Source organism: Colobus angolensis, unplaced genomic scaffold, assembly GCF_000951035.1.
Source record: "Colobus angolensis palliatus isolate OR3802 unplaced genomic scaffold, Cang.pa_1.0 Scaffold34, whole genome shotgun sequence".
Classification (NCBI taxonomy): domain Eukaryota; kingdom Metazoa; phylum Chordata; class Mammalia; order Primates; family Cercopithecidae; genus Colobus; species Colobus angolensis.
The window spans coordinates 170,237-182,225 of NW_012116710.1; positions in this window are offsets into that span (position 1 = coordinate 170,237).

Consider the following 11,989-nt stretch of genomic DNA (forward strand, 5'->3'; position numbering starts at 1 on the left):
ATGAGCCAACGGGACAATCAGTGTAGCTGCAGCAGAGTGCCAGGCGGAGAATGGGAGAGGTGATGCTGGACAGTAACATGGGCTGAAGCGTGAGGAGCCTCTTAGGCTGTACTAACAAGCTCGGAGTTTCATCTGGGTTCCCCCAGGAGCGCTGAAGGGAACTGACATCAGATTGGCCTTTGAGGAAGGCAACTCTAGTGGTAGAGTGGAAACCAGACTAAAACAGGCAAGAAAAGGAGCTAGAAAATATTTTGAGAGACAAAGGTGGGTTAGACAAGATGATGCCATATACCATCGTACTGAAAAGACTGGGCACTTTATAGACACTAGTTCTCTGTATACTCATATCGGTGGCACCACATACTGGGTGCTGTCATTGTCCCCTGTATTTTCGGATGCAGAATTGAGCTACAACATGAATACTGTTTCCCTCTAGGGTTAGCTACTGCCTTTTTTCCGTGATCCCAAGGCCCCATCTTCTCCCACCTGAACAGCTTTAGGAGCTCCCTACTGGTCCCTCTGTCTCTGCTCGTGCCTCCCTCCTATTTGCAATCAACCCTGGAACCAGAGTGAGCTTTTCACATGTGAATCAGATCATAACACTTTCCTGTGGGCAGTCCATGATGTCCTCCCTGCACTTAGAGTTGAATGCATGCTTCTCCCCATGAGCCCATGGGATTGGGCATCCACCTCGCTCCTGAGCCCATCTCATGCTTCTCTCCCTCTTGCTCCCTACTCCAGGCCATGCTTCGCCTACTTATATTTCTGCAGTGCTCCCAGTACTTTCTATTCATTCAGATCCTCCCCGGGTCTTGGCTCCTGCGTCGCCTTCTCAGACAGGCCCACCCAGACTACCCTATCCAAAAAACAACTCGAGCACGTTTCACTGTTTCATTTTTTTCATAGGGCTACCACATTTGAAGTTGTCTTATTTACCTACTTTTGGCGGGGGCGGTGGGTAATTTTTCCTTTTTTTTTAGAGAGAAGGTCATGCCCTGTCACCCAGGCTGGAGTGAAGTGACACGATCACGGCCTTCTGCAGCCTGGACCTCCTGGGCTCAAGCAATCCTCTCACTTCAGCCTCCCAAGTAGCTAGGACTACAGATCGTACTGAAACATCAGGTGTGACCTGAAACACCAGGCGCCCGGCTAGTGTTTTTATTTTTTTGTAGAGATGGCAGTGGTCTCACTGTATTGCTCAGGCTGGCCTCAAATGCCTGGGCTCAAGTGATTTTCCTGCCTCGGCCTCCAAAATGCTGGGATTATGGGCATGAGCCACCATGCCCAGCTACATATTTGTTTGTTCACTTAATGACTATTTCCAGACTCTCCACACCCCACCTCCACTAGACCAATGTGTCTAAGAGAATATTCTGCATTGGTGAAAATTTTCTGTACCTGCACTGTCCAATACGATTGTCACTAGCCCCAGGTGGCCATTGAGCACTTAAAATGTGGCAAGTGTGACTGCAGAACTTAATTTTTAGGTTGGCTTCATTTAATGAGTTTAAATCTAAATAGCTGGGAGCCGGAGGTAGGGCTGGCAAGATGGCCAAACAGGAACAGCTCTGATCTGCAGCTCCCAGGAAGACCGAGAAGGTGGGTGACTTCTGCATTTCCAACTGAGGTACCCAGTTCATCTCATTGGGACTGGTTAGACAGTGGGTACAGCCCATAAAGGGCAAGCAGAGGCAGAGTAGGGCATCGCCTTATCTGGGAAGCACAAGGGGTCAGGGAACCCCCTCCCCTAGCCAAGGGAAGTCATGAGGAACTGTGCCATGAGGGACAGTGCTATCCAGCCCAGATACTAGCTTTTCCCATGGTCCTCTCAACCCACAGTCCAGGAGATTCCCTCGGGTGCCTACACCAGGGCCCTGGGATTCAAGTGCAAAACGGGGTGGCCATTTGGGCAGACACTGAGCTAGCAGCAGCAGTTTTTTTTCATGCCCTAGTGGTGCCTGGAATGCCAGAGAGACAGAACCATTCACTCCCATGGAAAGGGGGCTGAAGACAGGGAGCCAAGTGGTCATGCTAAGTGGACCTCACCCCCATGGAGTCTAGCAGGCTAAGAATCACTGTCTTGAAATTCTCACTGCCACCACAGCAGTCTAAAGTCAACCTGTCATGCGATTGTCACTAGCCCCAAGTGGCCATTGAGCACTTAAAATGTGGCAAGTGTGACTATAAAACTGAATTTTTAGGTTGGCTTGGTGTGGGGAGTGGCGCCCACCATTATGGAGGCTTGAGTAGGTGATTTTCCCCTCATAGTGTAAACAAAGCCACTGGGAAGTTCCAACTAGGTGCAGAACCCAATGCAGCATGGCAACGCCGCTGTAGCCAGACTGCCTCTCTAGATTCCTCCTCTCTGGGCAGGGCATCTCTGAAAGAAAGGCAGCAGCCCCAGTCAGGGGCATATAGATACAATTCCCATCTCCGTGGGACAGAGCACCTGGGGGAAGGGGCAACTGTGGGCGCAGCTTCAACAGACTTAAACATTCTTGCCTGCCAGCTCTGAAGTGAAGATTCACAGCTCTGAAATGAAGAAATCACAGAGAAATCTCTCTGAAGAGAGCAGAGGTTCTCCCAGCATAGTGCTTGAGCTCTGCTAAGGGACAGACTGCCTCTTCAAGTGGATCCCTGACCCCTGTGCCTCCTGATGGGGAGACACCTCCCAGCAGGGGTTAACAGACACCTTATACAGGAGAGCTCCAGCTGGCATCTGGCAGGTGCCCCTCTGGGACAAAGCTTCCAGAGGAAGGAGCAGGCAGCAATCTTTGCTGTTCTGCACCTCCACTGGTGATACCCAGGCAAACAGGGTCTGGAATGGACCTCCAGCAAACTCCAGCAGACCTGCAGAAAAGGGGCCTGTTAGAAGAAAAACTAATAAACAGAAAGCAATAGCATCAACATCAACAAAAAGGACGCCCACACAAAAACTCCACCGGAAAGTCACCAACATCAAAGACCAAAGGTAGATAAAGCCTCGAAGATGAGGAAAAACCAGAGCAAAAAGGTTGAAAATTCCAAAAACCAGAATGTCTCTTCTCCTCCAAAGGATCAAAACTCCTCACAAGCAAGGGAACAAAGCTGGATGGGAAATGAGTTTGACAAGTTGACAGAAGTAGACTTCAGAAGGTGGGTAATAACAAACTCCTCTGAGCTAAAGGCGCATGTTCTAACTAAATGCAAGGAAACTACGAACCTTGATAAAAGGTTACAGGAACTGCTAACTAGAATAACCAGTTTAGAAAAGAACATAAATAACCTGATGGAGCTGAAAAACACAGCACAAGAACTTCAGGAAGCATACACAAATATTAATAGCCAAATCAATCAAGTGGAAGAAAGGATATCAGACATTGAAGATGAACTTAATGAAATAAGCATGAAGATAAGATTAGAGAAAAAAGAATGAAAAGGAATGAATAAAGCCCCCAAGAAATATGAGACTATGTGAAAAGACCAAACCTACATTTGATTGGTGTACCTGAAAGTGACAGGGAGAATGGAATCAAGCTGGAAAACACACTTCAGGATATTATCCAGGAGAACTTCTCCAACCTAGCAAGACAGGCCAACATTCAAATTCAGGAAATACAGAGAACACCACAAAGATACTCCTCAAGAAGAGCAACCCCAAGTCACATAATCGTAGGATTCACCAAGGTTGAAATGAAGGAAAAAAATGTTAAGGGCAGCCAGAGAGAAAGGTCGGGTTACCCACAAAGGGAAGCCCATCAGACTAACAGTGGACCTCTCTGCAGAAATCCTACAAGCCAGAAGAGAGTGGGGGCCCATATTCAACATTTTTAAAGAAAAGAATTTTCAACCCAGAATTTCATATCCAGCCAAACTTCATAAGCAAAGGAGAAATAAAATCCTTTACAGACAAGCAAATGCTGAGAGATTTTGTCACCACTAGGCCTGCCTTACAAGAGTTCCTGAAGAAAACACTAAATATGGAAAGGAAAAACTGGTACCAGCCACTACAAAAACATACCAAAATGTAAAGACCATCAACACTATGAAGAAACTACATCAACTAATATGCAAAATAACCAGCTAGCATCATAATGACAGGATCAAATTCACACATAGCAATATTAACTTTAAATGTAAATGGACTAAATGCCTCAATTAAAAGACATAGACCAGCAAATTGGATAAAGAGTCAAAACCCATCGGTGTGCTATATTCAGGAGACCCATCTCATGTGCAGAGACACACATAGGCTCAAAATAAAGGGATGGAGGAAGATTTACCAAGCAAATGGAAAGCAAAAAAAAGAAAAAAGCAGTGGTTGCAATCCTAGTCTCTCATAAAATAGGCTTTAAACTAACAGAGATCAAAAAAGAAAAAGAAGGGCATTACATAATGGTAAAGGGATCAATGCAACAAGAAGAGCTAACTATCCTAAATATATATGCACCCAATACAGGAGAATCCAGATTCATAAAGCAAGTTCTTAGAGACCTACAAAGAGACTTAGACTCCCACACAATAATAGTGGGAGACTTTAACACCCCACTGTCAATATTAGACAGATCAATGAGACAGAAAATTAACAAGGATATTCAGCACTTGAACTCACCTCTGGACCAAGCAGACCTAATAGACATCTACAGAACTCTCCACCCCAAATCAACAGAATATACATTCTTCTCTGTACCACATAGCACTTATTCTAAAATTGACCACATAATTGGAAGTAGAACATTCCTCAGCAAACACCAAAGGACGGAAATCATAACAATCTCTCAGACCACAGTGCAATCAAATTAGAACTCAGGATTAAGAAGTTCACTCAAAACCACACAACTACATGGAAACTGAACAACCTGCTCCTGAATGAAAATTGGGTAAATAACGAAATTAAGGCAAAAATAAATAAGTTCTTTGAAACAAATGAGAACAAAGATAGAACGTACCAGAATCTCTGGGACACAGCTAAAGCAGTGCTTAGAGGGGAATTTATAGCACTAAATGCCCACAGAAGAAAGCAGGAAAGATCTAAAATTGATACGCTAATATCACAATTAAAAGAACTAGAGAAGCAAGAACAAACAAATTCAAAAGCTAGCAGAAGACAAGAAATAAATAAGATCAGAGCAGAACTGAAGGAGATAGAGACATGAAAAACCCTTCAAAATAATCAATGAGTCCAGGAGCTGGCTTTTTTTTTTTTTGAAAAAATTAACAAAATAGATGGACTGCTCGCCTGGCTAATAAAGAAGAAAAGAGAGAAGAATCAAATAGACACAAGAAAAAAAATGATAAAGGGGATATCACCACTGATCCCAGAGAAATACGAACTATCATCAGAGAATACTACAAACACCTCTATGCAAATAAACTAGAAAATTTAGAAGTAATGGATACATTCCTGAATACACACAACCTCCCAAGACTCAACCAGGAAAAAGTCGAATTGCTGAATAGGCCAATAACAAGTTCTGAAATTGAGGTGTAATTAATAGCCTACCAACCAAAAAAAGCCCAGGACTAGACAGATTCACAGCTGAATTCTACCAGAGGTACAAAGAGGAGCAGGTACCATTTCTTCTGAAACTATTCCAAACAATAGAAAAAGAGGGACTCCTCCCTAACTCATTTTATGAAGCCAGCATCATCCTGATACCAAAACCTGACAGAGACACAGCAAAAAAAGAAAATTTCAGGCCAATATCTCTGATAAGCATAGATGCAAAAATCCTCAATAAAATACTGGCAAACCGAATCCAACAGCACATTCAAAAGCTTATCCACCACAATCAGACGGCTTCATCCCTGGGATGCAAGACTGGTTCAACATATGCAAATCAATAAATGTAATCCATCACATAAACAGAACCAATGACAAAAACCACATGATTATCTCAATAGATACAGAAAAGGCCTTCAATAAAATTCAACATCCCTTCATGCTAAAAACACTCAATAAACTACATATTAATGGACCATATCTCAAAATAATGAGAGCTATTTATGACAAACCCACAGCCAACATCACACTGAATGGGCAAAAGTCGGAAGCATTCCCTTTGAAAACCAGCACAAGATAAGGATGCCCTCTCTCACCACTCCTATTCAACATAGTATTGGAAATTCTGGCCAGGGCAATCAGGCAGAAGAAAGAAATAAAAGGTATTCAAATAGGAAGAGAGGAAGTCAGATTGTCTCTGTTTGCAGATCACATAATTGTATATTTAGAAAATCCCATCGTCTCAGCCCAAAAATTCCTTAAACTGATAAGCAACTTCAGCAAAGTCTCAGGATACAAAATCCATGTGAAAAAATTGCAAGCATTCCTATACACCAATAAAAGACAAACAGAACCAAATCATGAGTGAACTCCCATTCACAATTGCTACAAAGGGAATAAAATACCTAGAAATACAACTCACAAGGGATGTGAAGGACCTCTTCAAGGAAAACTACAAACCACTGCTCAAGGAAATAAGAGAGGACACAAACAAATGGAAAAACATTCCATGCTCAAGGATAGGAAGAATCAATATAATGAAAATGACCATACTGCCCAAAGTAATTTATAGATTCAGTGCTATTCCCATCAAGCTACCATTGACTTTCTTCACAGAATTAGAAAAAAAATACTTTAAATTTCATATGAAACCAAAAAAGAGCTGGTATAGCCAAGACAATCCTAAGCAAAAAGAACAAAGCTGGAGGCATCACATTACCTGACTTCAAACTATACTACAAGCCTACAGTAACCAAAACAGTATGGTAATAGTATCAAAACAGATATATAGACCAATGAAACAGAACAGAGGCCTCAGAAATAACACCACACATCTATGACCATCCGATCTTTGACAAACCTGACAAAAACAAGCAATGGGGAAAGGATTCCCTATTTAATAAATGGTGTTGGGAAAACTGGTTAACCATATGCAGAAAACTGAAACTGGACCCCTTCCTTACACCTTATACAAAAATTAACTCAAGATGGATCACAGACTTAAATGTAAGACATAAAACCATTAAAACCCTACAAGAAAACTTAGGCAATACAATTCAGGACATAGGCATGGGCAAAGACTTCATGACTAAAACACCAAAAGTATTTGCAGCAAAAGCCGAAATTGACAAATGGAATCTAATTAAACTAAAGAGCTTCTGCATGGCAAAAGAAACTACCATCAGAGTGAACAGGCAACCTACAGAATGGGAGAAAATTTTTGCAATCTACCCATCTGACAAAGGGCTAATATCCAGAATCTACAAGGAACTTAAGCAAATTTACAAGAAAAAAATTAACAACCCCATCAAAAAGTGGGCAAAGGATATGAACAGACACTTCTCAAAAGAAGACATTTATGCAGCCAACAAACATATGAAAAAAACTCATCATCACTGGTCATTAGAGAAATGCAAATCAAAACCACAATGAGATACCATTTCACACCAGTTAGAATGGTGATCATTAAAAATTCAGGAAACAACAGATGCTGGAGAGGATGTGGAGAAATAGAACACTTTTACACTGTTGCTGGGAATCCAAATTAGTTCAACCATTGTGGAAGACAGTGTGGTGATTCCTCAAGGATCTAGATCCAGAAATACCATTTAACCCAGCAATTCCATTACTGGGTATATACCTAAAGGATTATAAATCATTCTACCATAAAGACACATACACACCTATGTTTATTGCAGCACTATTCACAGTAGCAAAGACTTGGAACTAACCCAAACGCCCATCAATGATAGACTGGATAAAGAAAATGTAGCACATATACACCATAGAATGCTATGCAGCCATAAAAAAGAATGAGTTCATGTCCTTTGCAGGGACATGGATGAAGCTGGAAACCATCGTTCTGAGCAAACTAACACAGGAACAGAAAAACAAACACCACATGTTCTCACTCATAAGTGGGAGCTGAACAAAGAGAACATATGGTGGACACAGGGAGGGGAACATCACACACCAGCGCCTGTCAGGGGGTGGGGGGCAAGGAGAGGGATAGCATTAGGAGAAATACCTAATGTAGATGACAGGTTGATGGGTGCAGCAAACCACCATGGCACATGTATACCTACATAACAAACCTGCACGTTCTGCACATGTATCCCAGAACTTAAAGTATAATAATAATTTAAAAATCTAAATAGTCATATGTGGCAAGGGGTCATTATTTAGGCAGAGCCACCTAGAGTACCTGCTCTAAGACAGCAGGAGCTGTGTCTGTTCTTATATCCCCAGTGCATACAACTATGCCTGACATATAGTAGGTGATCAATAAACATTCCTTATGTGAGAGAAGAAAAATACAAACAAATGAAATCCCTTCTGACCATCTCTCAGCTCCGCTCCCCACACTCACTGGAGGCCCTGAGGCCTCCTTCCATCCGGTTTTTGGTTTTGTTTTCAGCACTGACCTTAGGCATTTGGCAGACACACCAGGTGCCAGGGCAGCAGAGTCAATTACTCCCTCCACGGCACTCCATTTGGAGGCAATACCCCTTATGAGGAGGTGGGATGGTAATGAGGCCTTACCAGGCCCCAATAAATGCTGCAGCTGTTTCCTATGCAGTCATTTGGGCTTTATGGAATGTGGAAGTGAGTGGCTTGGCCTATAAATCCATGTGAATCGCTTTGTCTATTCCTCCTCCTCCTCCTTTGTGTAATGTTGGAAGGCACAGAAGGGAGAACCAAGTCAGTGTTAGGTCAAGAAACTGAATTCAATTAAAGTGTTATTTGGACCCAATCTCTTTTAGGAAATGAACCCAGCATTGGGCTGAATAATATACATTTTGCAAGTAAGGGTTCCTCCTGGACTCCATTTAAGCAGAGAAAGATAATTCAGAACAGACATTCAGTCTGGTCTTGTTTCTACCTAGCGAGGATTTAGGACATCTACATTATTCCACAGCAATAAGACTTCTACTTCTCCCTGCAATGGCCCCAAATGATGACTGAGAAAGATATGGCTCCCAGGGCCTCTGGAAAACACCTTGTTAATTGTGCCCAGGATTGGTTGGGAAAACAGCAGACAGAGATGCTTTCAGATATTAACAAACATGGGACAAAAACCAGAAATGATGGTTGAAAGATGAGATCAACTACAAAAGTGGCTCAAGTCGAACTTCCCAGAGTTCATGCTGTGCCATATGCAGTGGTTTCAGTTGGGGTCTGTTCTGGATGCAGTGGGTGCAGTTGGGGGCTGTTCAAGATGCCGTGGGTTCATTTGGGGGCTGTTCTGGATGCTGTGGGTGTAGTTGGGGGTTGTTCTGGATGCCATGGTTTTGGGTGGGGTCTGCTCTGGATGCTGTGGGTGTAGTTGGGGCTGTTCCGCATGCAGTGGGTGCAGTTGGGGGCTGTTCTGGATGCAGTGAGTGTAGCTGGGGTCTGTTCTGGATGCCATGGGTGTAGTTGGGGCTGTTCCGCATGCTGTGGGTGCAGTTGGGGGCTGTTCTGGATGCTGTGGGTGCAGTTGGGGGCTGTTCTGGATGCTGTGGGTGTAGTTGGGGTCTGTTATGGATGCCGTGGGTGCAGCTAGGGCTGTTCCGCATGCAGCGGTTGCAGTTGGGTTTGTTCCTGAGGATGTGAAGAACACTTTGGGGCCTACTCTGAGAAGCTAAGTCCTGCTCTTATCATGAAGGGACAATAAATGCAACCATTGTATTTCCCAGGTCACACCTCTGAGAACTGCCAGTCACGTGGTCTCAGATGTATTTTCTCTGGTGCTTAGAAATTGTCCTTCTAAGCACAAAGACTGGGGAAGTCTTTGTGTCATAGCAGGGGTAAGGGGTATATCCCCATATGCTGTCTGGACAATAGACAAGCTTCTGAATATCAGGTGCCCTAAAAATTATAATGGGAATAATAGTTGCCATTTAGGAAGCCCCAACAAGGTGCTGTTTTCTGTGCAAGGCCATTTTCTACATTACCTCAGGGAATCCCCATGACAACTCTAAGATAGCTACAGCTATTGCCGTTTTACATGTTAAAAAGGGTTGAGGGGATACAGAAGAGTTAAACCATCTGCCATGCTGGGGAGACCCCTGTGGAAGGAAGCAAGGATGGCCTCAGACCAACAGGAAGCAAGGACCCAAGGCCCTTATCCAACAACCCAGGAGAAACTGAATCCTGCCACCAACCATGTGAGTCAGCCTGAAAGCAGATATGCCATGGACAAAGCTATATCCTCCCCATATTCACATGTTGAAGCTGTAACTACCAATGTGATGGTACTTGGAGACAGGGTCTTCAGGAGATAATTAGGGTTAGATGAGGTCATGAGGTTGGAGCCTGAGGATGGGATTAGTGCCCTTATAAGAAGAGACCAGAGAGGAGAGTCTCTCTCTCTCTCTCTCTCTATTCCCCTCCTCTCTCTCTCTTCCCCCTCTCTCTCTCTGCCATATGAGGACACAGTAAGAAGGCAATTGTCTATAAACCAGGAAGAGACAGCCTTCACCAGAACCTGGCCATGCTGGCACCCTGACCTCTAAATTCAGACTGAGAAGCTCCAAAGTTGTAACAAAAGAAATGTCTGCTTTTTAAGCCATCCAGTCTATGACATCTTGTTTTAGAAGCCTCGGGAGACTAAGACAGGATCGTTCTAGTTAAGCCTTTATATGAGACCTCAGCACCAGGCACCAGCCAATACGTCAAAAGCAGTCTTGTAAGAGACCCACAAGCAGAGGACCCAGGTAAGGCACACCTGGATTCCCGATCCACAGAAACTCTGAGATAATAAAGGTGTGGGTTTTTTCAAGCTGCTGAGTTTAAGGGTAATTTGTTACACAGCAATCAATAACTGATACATCACACAACCCATAAGAACCTCAGCTCTGATTCTAAATCAGGTCACACTGGACCCAGAACCCACTCATTTTTGCACTACATCACACTGCATTTCATGTTCTCTTCCTTCGTTTTCCCCAGAAGTTCTGATATAGGTGCCTCTTGCTCCCTGAGATGTCCAGCACTATCCCTTTTCCTACTGCCCTGTCCACCATAAAGAAGAACAGAACCATGCCTGCTCCAGGAGACAGCGCCACAGAGTGGAAAGAGGGCAGAATTTGGAGTTAGGTGATTAGGACTGGAATCTCAGTGTTGACAGAACACGCCCACTGTGTGACCTTGGGCAAGTCACTTCCCCAATCTTTGGATGCTCCTAGGTCATATCTTGAAAGGTCATTTCTTGCAAGATGAATAGAAAGCCTTTGTGTGGAGGGCTATACTCTGGGGAGTATATGCTTGTGGATAAAGTCCCTTCTCCTCTTTCTTCTCGAGACTCTTTTGGCCTAACAAATGGCATCTCAGAGCAAGAAAGAAAAGTCAACAGGCACTTCCCAAGGAGGACCAAAGTCACGCCTGCCAGTCTGGAGTCCACCAGTGGACACAGTGCTCCCCAGCAGTGCTGTATTATGAGGCAAGAGGAGGGTCCTTGTTCAACCAGAACCAGAACCAAGGACCCAGACAATGTCTCCCACAAAGCCACATAGTGATCTTTCCTTCAGGATGTCTCCCCTAACACTGGCACATCCATGTCCGCCCACCTAGACTTCTCGAGACCAACTCTTATTTGGGAACCACAAGTGCCAGCCTTCTGTGTCATTTGCCTGGATAGTTTTTATTCACCTGCTATAAATGAGACAAGGTTTATTTGTAAATGTTCCCACATACAACTGAACCTCTCCACCCAAACACATTTCCAGCATCCTCATGCTGTGTGGGGATGACAGGGAGTAAGGAGGCCTTCCACAAATGTGGCCAGGCTGGGAAACAGTTATCCCAAGAGAGGGCAAAAGCCCAAGGAGGCCACATCTACCCTCATTTCTACACTTGAATTCCACACCAGTTTCTCCTACTCTGAATAAATTAACTCATTACCTGTCATGGCATAGTAATGTTTCTAACAAGGTGTCATGTCATATGAAAAAGTAGAATACAAAAATGTGGGAAGGAAGGAAGGAAGAAAGGAAGGGACAGAGGGAGGAAGGAAAGAAGAAAGGA